This window comes from Chlorocebus sabaeus, chromosome 21 (genome assembly GCF_047675955.1).
Source record: "Chlorocebus sabaeus isolate Y175 chromosome 21, mChlSab1.0.hap1, whole genome shotgun sequence".
NCBI lineage: Eukaryota > Metazoa > Chordata > Mammalia > Primates > Cercopithecidae > Chlorocebus > Chlorocebus sabaeus.
This window is the reverse complement of record NC_132924.1, coordinates 68,396,056-68,408,814: the sequence shown is the minus strand read 5'-3', so window position 1 is coordinate 68,408,814 and position 12,759 is coordinate 68,396,056. Positions and strand designations below refer to the sequence as shown.

General features: G+C 33.8%; 1 long non-coding RNA gene across 1 annotated transcript in view; it reads left to right on the top strand.

Moving 5' to 3' along the window:
• The window catches only part of LOC119626182 (uncharacterized), a 52,225-nt gene that overhangs the window by 27,586 nt on the left and 11,880 nt on the right, over positions 1-12,759 (top strand). Inside the window, exon 3 of the long non-coding RNA XR_005242341.2 lies at positions 12,177-12,305. This is a non-coding gene — a long non-coding RNA (uncharacterized lncRNA). The remainder of the gene's footprint in view (positions 1-12,176; positions 12,306-12,759) is intronic.

The window sequence follows — 12,759 nt, the reverse complement described above, 5'->3', positions numbered from 1 at the left end:
GTATTTATCTTTTCAAAACTAAATAAAATCTTTAGCTAGACTAAGGAAAAGAGAGAAGATTTGAATAAATAATCAGAAATAAAAAAGGAGACATTGCAACTGATGCCATGAGAATAAAAAGGATAATGAGAGAATATTACCATTGTATGCTTTCTGAATAACCTAGAAAAAAAATGAATCAAACCCTAGAAAGATATAGCTTACCAAGATTAAGTCAAGAAGAAACAGATAACTTAACTGATGAAATACAACTAGATTTAAAGAAAAATTAATGCTGGGTCTTCCCAAACTCTTCCAAAATATTGAAGAGGAAGGAACACTCCCAAACTCATTTTATGAGGCCAGTGTTACCCTGATAACACAGCAAGACAATGACACAACAAGAAAAGAAAATTGTAGGTCAGTATCTCTGATGGATATGGAATTTAAAATCCATAAGAAAATACTAGCAAACTGCATCCAACAGCACATTAAAATATTCATACACCATGACAATGTAGGTGTTATATCTAGGATACAAAGATGACTCAACATAAAAACATCAATATAATATACCACATTAAAAGAATGAAGAATATAAATTACATGATCATCTTAATAGATGCACAGAAAGCATTTGAAAAATTCAACACACTTTCACAATAAAATCTCAGCAAATTAGGAATAGAAAGAAATTAATATAATAAAGAATATACATGAAAAGTCCATGGCTAACATCACATTCTATGGTGAAAAACTGAAAACCTTCCCTCTAAATTCAGTGAGGCAAATATGCCTATTCTTATCACTTCTGCCATAATAATAAATGTCCTAGCAAGAGCAATTAGACAAGAGAAGGAAATAAAAGTCATCAGAGAAAAAAGAAGTAAAATTGTCCCTGTTTGTGGATGACCTGATCTCACATATTGAAAATCCCAAAGACTCCACTAAAAACCAAAAATGAAAAAATCTTTTAGAATGAACAAATAAAACAATAAAATTGAAGGATACAAAATCAAGATACAAAAATAAGTTTTTTATAGTAAGTTTTTGTGTTTCTGTGCATTAGCGATGAAATATCTGAAAAGGAGATTACCAAAACAATCCCATCTAAAAAAGCATTTAAAAAATACTTAGGAATAACCTTAACTAAGGAGGTGAACAATCCTGTGTAATGAAAAGTACAAAACATCAATGAAATGAAGAAGACGCAAGTTGAAATACATCCTGCACTTATCAATTGCCAAGCATAATGTTTTTAAAATATCCATAGTTAACCAAAATAATCCACAGATACAATGCAATCCTCATAAAAATTGCAATCGTTGTCTTCAGAGAAGTAGAAAAATAGCTTAAAATTTATATGGAAACCCCAAAGACCCCAAATAGCCAAAAAAATCTTGAGAAAGAATAAAGCTGGAGGCATCACACTTCTTGATTTCAAAATATAGTACAAGGCTACACTAATTGAAAGAGTATGATACTAATATACAGATAGACATATAGATCAACAGAGCAGAATACAGAACCCAGAAATATATCCACACATTTATGGTCAACTAATCTTTGACAACGGTGACAAAACTATAAAATGGGAAATGATACTTTCTTCAACAAATAGTATTGGGAAAACAACATCCTCAAATGTAAAGACAGTTAATTTGAACCCTTATCTTATATCATACACACACACACACACAAAAAACTCAAAATAAATTAAGGTCTTAAATTTAAGACCTGAAACTGTAATAGTAACAGAAGAAGAGATGGAGAATAAACTTCATGACATTGGTCTTGGCAGTGATTTCATAAATATGACACCAAAGGCACAGACGGCAAAAACAAAATTAACAAGTGGGATTACATCTAACTAAAAGCTTGTGCGCAACAAAGAAAATAAGCAACAAAATGAAAAGGCAACCTATCAAATGGGAGAAAATATTTGCAAACCAGATATCCAATGAGATTAATTTACGAAATAAAAAAGGGATTTCTACAACTCAAAGTAAAATCATATCAACAAAAACAAACCTAATCCTATTTTAAAAATTGGCTAAGGATTTGAATAGACATTTTTCTCCAGAGAAGTCATATAAATGTCCAGCAGGCCTATGAAAAGATACTTAACATCTCTAATCATCAGGGAAATGCAAATAAAAACCACAATACAAGTTATCACTCCACATGTTGATATGGTTAATATTAAATAATAATAATAATAACAAATCTTGGCAGTTAAGGAATTGAACTCCTGTGAACTGTTGGTGGAAATGTAAAATGGTGCAGCTCTTATGGAAAACCATATGGGTTTTTTTTAAAAAAAAAAAAAAAAAAAAAAAACAAACCATATGATCTAGCAATTCTACTTCTAGGTATTTGTCCAAAATAACTTAAGTTAGGATCTCAACAAGATAATACATTCTCATGTTCATTGTACCATTATTCACAAATGTCAGAGTGTGGAAACAACCTTAAGGTCTATCAGCAGGATAGGTGGATAAAGCAAATGTGATATATAAATACAATGGAATATTTTCAGCCTTAAGAAAGAATTTTTGCTATATACGACAATGTGGATGAACCTTGACTACATTATGCTAAGTAAAATAAGCCAGACACAGAGAGGCACATATTTCATGATTCCACTAATATGCACTATCTGAAATAGTCAAATTATTAGTAACAGAAAATGGCATAATTGTTGCCAGTGTCTGGGGAGATAGAGTGACATGGGAAGTTGCTAATCCATTGGCATAAGTTTCAGGACTGCAAATATGTCAGTTTTTTAGAGATCTGTTGCAAAATACTGTGCCTGTACTTGGCAATACTGTTATTGGACACGTAAAAATTTCTTATGAGAGTAGATCTCATGTTAAGTGTTCTCACCGCTATAAAAACTATAAATAAATAAATAAGAGTAAGATAACTATTTTCTAGCTGTCTTACAATGTGCAAGGATCCTCTCTCTGGGACAATTATTTTGTCAGTCAGGTAAGAGTGCGCCAGTTCCATTCCTTTATCAATGAGTTCAGAGTAAACACTTTCAGTGTATCTGGAATATGAAAGTAGTTGAAAATGTAGAGATTCATTGTCCACTCTCTGTGAAAAGAATGGAGTCACAGAATTTTGGGATTACTATTAATACAGGTTAAATTGTAATCATGGCTCAAAGCTCTCGCCTTCCTCAATATGCGGGAAATCGGGAGGAGTATTCCTTTGGTTACATTAGAGTAGAGCAATAGTTCAAAGACCTGTTATATAACTAGAGAGCTTAGACAAGTATGTGTTGTATGCATGATAGTTGATTTCTAGTTTTACATGCACCAAATAATTGTCAAAGTGTTCTACATTCCACTGCATATAAATTTCTTCATTCAGTCTATTGATTTATTTTTTATTTTTTTGGAGAGTAATGATTGAATGTACTATGTTCCAGAAATACATTAGAGTCTGAGGTTACAAAAACATGTTAGATGTAGTGCTTGCCCACAAGGAATATTTGAATAAGGGATATAGGCATGTAATTCATAATTATAGTGTTATAAGTGCCTATAATTAGAGTATGGAATGGGTAGTATTGAATTACATAGAAGGGATATCTAAATAAGGTGAAGGATTAAAAAATTTTTGAAGAGATAAACTATTTCAGTTATACATAAAAAAACAAGAGAGTAATGGGAAAGATATAATATAAAATTTCATAAAGCTATTAAGTAGGGGGATTAATAACCATTGAGGGAGAAAATACTGTGCTTAATATATCACTAAGTCTAAGTCATAAAGTAATTATATTTGATATCAATTTTGTTAATTTTGATCATTAAAAAATGATCTATTTAGTTTTTGTGTCAGGGCTGCTCATTGTCCCCATAAAAACATTATCTTTCTTATCAGTAAGGGAACTTCAGTGTTTGGTTAGGTACAGGGCCTAATATAAAGCTTGCAGCTAAGATTGGTCTATAATTAATGATTAAGTTCTGGTCCATAGGATATAAACAGGAGTAATGTCCTTAAAAACAGTAACATATCCTTCTCCATCCCTTCCTCCTTACAGGTGGTGAGAATACAGATGTGCTGGCTGGAGGTGGAACAGTCTTTTTGGACAATGCTGTAATAATTGCAAGTTGAAGACGACAGAGAAAAACATAGAGGAGCCCAAGTCCCTGCTGACCCCATGGACCAGCATCCCATCTCCACCCATGGATTAGCTATCCTGGGCCTTTTTTTTTTTTTTTTTTAATTGGAGAGAGACACAAATATGCATATCAGAGTTTTCAATTACTCAGAGCCAAGCGGTCATAATGAATATAGTTTTATTCTTACAACACTCATTTAAAAAATACTTTGTAAATGAATGACAACACTAATTAGAATAACAGTTATCATTTTTAGATCACCTCTGGTGGTCTAACACTTTACCTAGGTATATGTATCTCATCTAAGTCTCTCAGCATCCCATGAAGTAGGCCTTATTATTAGCTGCTCCAATTCACAGGGGTGAAGGCTCAAGGTCAAAGAAAGAGATCAGTCAGGATTTGAACCAGGCCATTGAAATCTAGTGTCTGACTCTTCCTGTTTTGCATATTCTGCCTTCCCTAACTAGATACAAATTAAGAAAAACAAAACAATTTATTTTTTTCTGAAATCATGAAGACAAAATTAATAAATTCATTGAGTTTTCGAAATGTATTTTCTGTCTTTTTCAGTAAGCATGCAAACTGCAATACATTTCAAAAAACAAAGCCATCTGAAAATAATACATTTTAGATATGTGCGTTCTAGGAATCATGTTCGTGAAATTAAGATAGAAAAAGATGAAATATCAACAGCATATAGAAACATAAACTTCTGAAAATATAAATTAAATAACAACTTGTTAAATTACTTTTAAATAGACAGTCATCCAATTCATATGACTCTACCATTCCGGTATGTTTTCAACTGATGTGTGACTTCTCCTATTATTCAGTCAGCAATGAGAGTAGGAAATTTTTCCTGTACAATATAGGTGGTCATATAATTTATAGCCTGGATTGGACTTAGAGAAATCCTAATTCAATCTGTTTAATTTATCAATAAAGAAACTATTAGAGAATAGTTTTTCTATTAGAACGACATGTTATAGCAACTTAATTACAGTTTGAATTGTATTTAGATCTAGTTCTAATTGTAAATCTAGTAACAGTTTCACTACGTCTCATAAATGAAAAGAATCTTCTGCCTCTATTTGATGGAAAAGTAGGCAAACTGCTTAAGATATTTGCAGGCTAAATATCCTTGAACAGATTGAGGGTTTCATGGTATCTATTATTTTATTTATTTATTTATTTATTTTTATTTATAGAGATGGGATCTTGCTATGTTGCCTAGACTGGGCTCAAACTCCTGGCCCCAGTGATCCTCTTTCCACAGCTTCCCAAAACACTGGGATTATAGACATGAGCCACCATGCTCAGCCAAGGTGTCTATTATTTGATAGTAGATATAATATTATTTGAAAGTAGTAGTAGTTTATTGTACTCAATGTATCAGCCAGGCAAAAGTTTCTAGTCTGGAGATGGTTATTTGCAGGTTTATAAGCCACTGAAATTGCATAGTAAAATATTTACATGTAATCATACATTGCTCTGAGGAATGAGTATATAGTTTTGTTAGATATTCAAAGTATTGAATAATTGAAAAACATTGAGAGAAGTGCCTACTTCAAATGTCCTGATTATCTGCTGAAGCATTATTATGCACCACTTCATTCACAATTATTTGCTCTTGTTTTTTTTTTTTTTTTTTTTTTTTTTTTCTGCCATAATTTGGAAAGTGAGACATAATCCAGATAAAGGGATAAAAAGGATGTCCATAATTGCTCTGGGACAATTGCCCCATTAAGTAAAACAGTAAAACAAACAAACAAAAAACACAAAATGTGAATGGCTTGGATGAAATAGTTGCAATGAGAAGGCAGCAGTGTATTTGTTGCCATCATAGAACACACAGGTAATCCTGAGAATGAGGCAGAAGAGAAATGTTCCTTGAATAAGCTCCCTTCTTATCTTTTAGCAAAAAAAAAAAAAAAATAGTGAGCTGGTTTTTAAATATCACACCCTTTATGAAAATGGATCATGAAACACATTTGACTTCACAGGTATTTCACATTAACTTATTCTTTAGGAATGGTGATGGCTGAAAGACACAAAAGAAATAATTGTTCATGAGACTGTAAAAAACACCAGTCATGCAGCACACCTCACACTCTTAACTAAGAACATTCGGCTCAGTTAGGAGTCTCCATCTAAAAAGATTTTCAATATAAAGTAAACATGGCAAATGAATTCTCCTCCTTCCTTTGGAGAGGTCACATTTGAGGTTCACTGGCAATGCAAGATGGGAAGGCCTGGCTTGTGCTCACCTGCTAAGAGTTCAACAGAGAGCTTGTGCAATCAATGCCTGGTGTTTAATGGGCAGCACTGAATTTATCACCTGAAACTCTAACAAGCTAATAAGCCATTTATTAATTTGTGTTAGTTTGGGTACCATAGAATTGCCCTAACTTGAAAACAACCACCCTCTCAAGATATGCGAAAATTCTCAGGCAAAATAGTTGCATTCATTGCTTTGGAAAACCCAGTTTACCAGGCAGTTTTGTCATGCTCTTCTCAGCATGGTTCTTAGCATCTAAAGTGCCACCACATGTTGTAACAATAAAGCTTTTGCTTATCAATCAGACCAAGTTGACAACCAACAAATGCTGCTATGAGTTGTTGTAGGCTGGGTTACAATCCTCTCCTTGGTTACCCATCAGTGTGTGTCTAATAAGCAGTGTTCAGTAATGTTCAGGGTAGTAAATTCATGTAGAAACACTTAGAAATTAAAACAAAAACAACAACAACAAAACAAACAAAACAAGAAACAAAGGCTATGTGTGGAGAAACTTTTCCAGAAACAACTAATTGTGAAAGTACACAGTTTCCACAAGGGGAAAAATACACTATTTTTTAAAGACTTGAAAAATTCTAGACAACACCATGTTTTTTTATTAAAATCTAACCTTACAAGTAACACTGAACTATTCTTAAAGATGGATGGGCATTCATCACCCTCCTCTTTGATGGAAGGTGTTGATACATTTTTTGGTGGTAGCTTAGCTACATTGTTTTTTAACTCTTTCAGTTTTAGATGAAGACCATTTGAACATGGTGATTTATGGCCACTTAATTTCTCATATTTTTTCAATCAGGTCTTTGTTTTGATTTCTCTGACAGTTCTCCACCTTCTTTCTTTGTACAAAGTAATTCCAGAGTAGATACTTCTTCATCATCCTGGAAAGCAAGCTAGGCACAAAGCATCCATTCAGTCTCTTTGTACTTTTTACTATCTCTTTGGAATGTTTCATTCCCAACATGGTCTAATAGGTCAATATAATCTTCAGTGGATTTTGCATTTCTGATATACTTGTCACCTGCCTGAAGGGAATTCTTTTATTATGCACTTGGGAATGACTTTTGATTTTTTTTTTTTTTTTAACATTATCCCTAAAGATCAGTATTGTGGTCTCCGGTCACATCTCCTCCATCTTTTCCAAACTCAAACATTTAGCCTCATATTTACTTTTGTCGGTGTTCACAAGTCTCTGATAATGTATCCTTAGTCAGGGTATATGCTATTTTTATGTATTTAAGTTTCCTACCTTTTTGCTTTTGGACCTTTCTAACTAATCTCTTCGTTGTTGTTTTTCTTAAACTTATCAAAATTTGAGTATCCACATATGTCTCTTTATGTAAAGATTTCTACGAAAATGTCAAATGTGATTGTGTCATCACTACTGCTAATTTTTTAAATTTATCATCTTTCACCTTCAGACCAATGTGTCAAAAGTCACAGAAGCTATAACAACTCTCTAATTTCCTAAATGGTGTGCATTTAAAAAACGTATTCATCCCATAGTGATACAAGTTTCATGACTTAAACTAACAATGTAAAATCTTGTTATTTTTATGTCACCTTTTGAAATGTGCCACTCATGCCCAAATAGCCAGAACAACAAGTTTCTCCATCTACCAGACCTGCCACTGCTGTCCCATGCTCTATATAACATGCCTTTACTGTAATGCAAAGCTTATGTCTTGTATTTTAATATGATAAATCAATCGCAATGAAACATAGGTTTCTTATTAACATATGTCAATCACTCTTTGGTACTCCACCAACACTTATGTATAGTAACCATAGTTTATCCTTCTTTGTATAAATAAAACAATGTGTCTCTCTCACTTTTCTAACCATTTCAATGTAATGCCTAGTGTCAGACAAACCAAACTAAGCAGTGGTGAACCTATTTTTACTCCTTCCAGATTGAATAAATCTAATCAAATAGTTTTATATTACCACAGATTCTCTTTTGTAAGAAACCATGAAAGAATTGCCAAATTCCTGGATTAACTGAAAAACATACAAATATTTCAGCAAAATCTTAAAGTGACTTTGTAAAAAATCATAAAGCCAGTATATACTTTGCCGTTACTAGGGACATTTGTACGGAACTTAGATCTTAGACTATTTTATAATCATCTATTTCTCTTATATGGATTATTCAGATTGTCAGATAACTTGCAGACCTCATTGTCAATTTTTCCCAAATGTCCAAAGTTTACAGAAAGCACACCTGGCTCTGTATCCATTTGTTAACATTTGCATTTAAATTCAGATTCAGAGTATCCTATCCTTGGAGGGAACTCAGGCCTTTCACAAGATAACCAGGCTTCAAAAAAATGTTATGGATGGATTGTCTCTCTCCCAGATTCACATATTGAAGTCCTAACCCCAAAAATACCTTGAAATGTGGTCTTATTTGGAAATAGGGTCATTGCAGATGTAACTAGTTAAATTTAGGTTATACTACAGTGGAGTAGACTCCAAAACTATATGACGGGTATCCTTATAAAAAGGAAATATTTGGACCGAGAAATACACACACAGGGAGAATTCTATGTGAATATTGGCATTAAAATGTCACAAGCCAATGAACAACCAGGAGCTACGAAAAAGGGTTGGAATTGATCTTCCCATATCCTTACAGGGAATACAGCCCTGTCAAAACCTTGATCTCAGACTTTTGGTCTCAAGAACTGTGAGACAATTCCATTTCAGTTGTTTCAGCCACCCAGTTTGTGATATTTTGTTATGGCCTTTTTAGCAAAATTCAGTATAGTTAATATCAAATAATGAATCAGGCAAATAACGAACGATGGGCAGAGTAAAGAGAAATTTGTAATATAATTTTGAAGGAATGTTATTTTATATAATCCTGAAGTATAAATTTTTTTCTATAATTGCTGGGTAATTATTAGCTTGCTCTTCAGAACCCCCATAGCACTTGTTTCATATGTACATTAATAGTGCTTTTCACACTGTTATGATCACTTCTCCTCAAGTCTGTCTCTCATTATCTCGAAATCGAGGAAGCCTGGGACCACGTGTAGCTTCTTCATCTCAGAATCCTATGACACATAATACATGCTCACTAAATGTCTTCAAAAATGATGAGACTATCTTTGCCATCATATTTAGAATTTTTGCCAGATTGTTCTTTAAGTAAGATTTTTACTCAAAATAGTAATAAACGAGACACACAAAACAGTTCAAGATTGGACTCTCACCATATCTTTTTTCAACATGATTACTACAAAGGAGATATATTGTTTTTTAAAAGGTTTTTAAAGACCAAATTTACTGATGATATAGTGGACTGAAAAGTAAGAGTGAAGAGACAGAAAGCAGTCCCTGGCCTCTGAACTAGATTTCTATTTGTAGATTCGTAGTTGTTGTCTGTTTCTCAGAACTTAGTATTAAGAGAAGGCATAAAAATATTGCCATGTGTTAACCTCTATCATAGACACAGCTTGTCCTGTTAGGCCAGGGATGGAAGTATGCGAGCTGAAACACATCTTAATGTGAACCAGACTTGGTGGGGGATTCACCACTGTATCTTGCCAGGTATTCAAGCCTTCCAGATACTCTTCGTCTTTTGATGATCTGCCTATAAATTCTTTCAGTCTCGGAGACTGAGCCCAATATTTCTTCTCCTCCTCCTCCCTCTGACCTCCGCTGTGTCTCATCTGCATTGTACAGTCTGACACAAGCTACCATGGTTTTGTCTCACTTTCATTTTACTGCATCTGTTTTACCGCATAACACAGATCATTGTGTTTCCAAGCATAGACTGGAAATCTGACTTCTGTTCCTGATAGATAATTTAGTTTTATTTTTCTGACTCTGTGTCTTAACCCACTAAGAAATATCCAAGACATAGCAGTTAATCACAAGTGTGGAAGCATAGATTTCTGATCTCTGTCCCCAGATGTATGTGAAGTGGCCCTGCATTTGATCTTGAAAGATGTGTTCCCCAGGTAACTGTGCTATGAACAGGAGCTACTATTGGTGGGCTCCTGTATTTTAATCAAAGGGGAAGAAATAAAGCATTTACAAACACTATTTCTCAATTTCATTAGTTTAAAACATATTTGGTGTATATATACAGCATTGCTGATTAAGTTTGCTTTGCACTGAAACTCTTTATTGTAGATTCTTATTGATTTTCAACAATCTTCTATGAAATTTAAGTTATTTAGAAAAAAATTGTAAGTTTTCTCTCACTGTCATTATTTTCCATCTCAAAAACAGTTGATAAAAATATCTGATACTACTGTAATGGAGATTGAAAGTTGAAAGACCCCAGATTAAATGAAGTTTAAAGTAGTCTGTTGGGCTGATAAAATGTTTTTAAGGTTTATTTGTCAACAAAATTTAAAGGCAGTATATTTCCACCCACCTCCCTTCATGCAAAACAAAAACAAAACTAAATTCTGAATCTCCAACTGATGTTGAAAAATAAAAACACGAACGGTCTGGCAACATAATATTTCCATTTCCACACGACCGAAATTCATTCTGATATGGTATGGTTAGTTTGCCAGATTCCCCACCTCTCCCTCTTATCCCTACCAAACTTACTTCATTCATGAGAGATGGCTGCTGGCTCCTGTATTAATTTAAATAACTTGTAAATTGCCCGATATGTTGATGTTTTATGCAAGTGATTTCAGTAGGATGAATCCTACATCTTACTGAAAAAAAAAAAATGTTTTTCAATAGAATTGTGTTTACTGTTGTGTGTAACTTGCCCATAAACTGACCCACTCAGTACAGATACATATGTCCCAACTGTTAGCCTTTCTTAAAGAGCAGAACTTTGACCTTGTGGATATAGGCTTTTTGTTCAATAAGGAAAACCATCAATTACATTACGTTGTTTGGTACCAAAAATGCTTTGATCTTTTTTAAGGGTATTTATTACAAAGGAAAGCAGGGTGAGAACCTTCTGACAGACATGAGGCCATGAGGCTTTATGTGAAAACCTTGAGCATCTGTGACTGACCGGCATAAAACCATGGGTATAAAATGTTTCAGATCTCATCCACCTCACCTTTCTGGATTTGATTTCTAGCTTTTCTACTTACTAGTTATGTATTTGTGGAAAAATCCCAACCTTCCTGTGCCTGAATTTTTAAGTTTGTCACATTATTTCTTTTTTTCATATATGTTTTAAAATTTTTATTTTAGGTTTGGGGGTACATGTGAAAGTTTACATATGAAGGTTTGTTACATACATAAACATATGTCATGGGGGCTGTTGCACATATTATTACATCACCCAGGTATTAAGCTCAGTACCCAATAGTTATCTTTTCTGCTCTTTTCCCTCCTCCCATCCTCCCCACTCAAGTAGATCCCAGTGTCTGTTGTTCCCTTATTTGTGTTTATAAGTTCTTATCATTATTTCTAAGATTCCAAATATGATCTCTGAAAACCCACTGAATTTCTTAGAAAACCTCAATAAGACTCCATGGCATTTTAAAAGTTCTCATTCTAATTAGCACATTAGAAATTCATGGCCACAACTCAAATGTTTTACAGTAAAACCATTTTGCAAATTAACCTAAAATTGCTGAACTCATTGTTGTTCTATGGGTAGTGTATTGAGTTTTTATTTATTTTTGCTAAATCCATGTTTTCATCACAGTATATTAAATTTCAGGTGGAATTTCACCCTAGAATCTATTCCAACTGCTAAAGGTTTCGAATGTATTAAATTGCAATTCAACTCTCTTGACACCTCCCCACTTTCTGTTTCATCTTGAAAATAGGCTCTACCTCTCCCCTGAGTATTAGAAGTCTGAAAAGAAGAGCTGTCTCCATGAAAATGGGCCACATGTCCTCCCTCCTGTGGCTGATTGTGCTACATCATCCCAGCATGATAAACCATATATCTTTGAGTGAGTTTAATTTCCTATCCCTCCGTGATCCTGCAAAACCCAACTAGTCATGTAATTTGTGCATTACTTATATCCACCCCTCAGCCAAACTGCTGAGGTTTTGTAACAAACTCTTTGCCCAAGGCCTGCCCCCTTAAAAATCTGTGACAGTATTTTCAAACTGGTATTTCTGCAACATGTGCTTAACTATTTCTTTCTTTTTCATAAAACCATTGTCCTCTTTCTCACGGCATTGTGAAGTCAGCATGTGATGGTCATAAGAACACAGATTTGGGGAAGGTGACAAGCCAGGGTTTATATTGATGCTCTCCATTGTCAACTATGTAGTCATAGGAAGTAGCTATGTTTGAAATGCAGGTATGAAAAACATTACTTTAGGGAAAAGAGGTATATAGGTTTTATATGTCACCACAGAAGGCAAAACTAGGACTTCCTGATAGATATGATAGGAGCA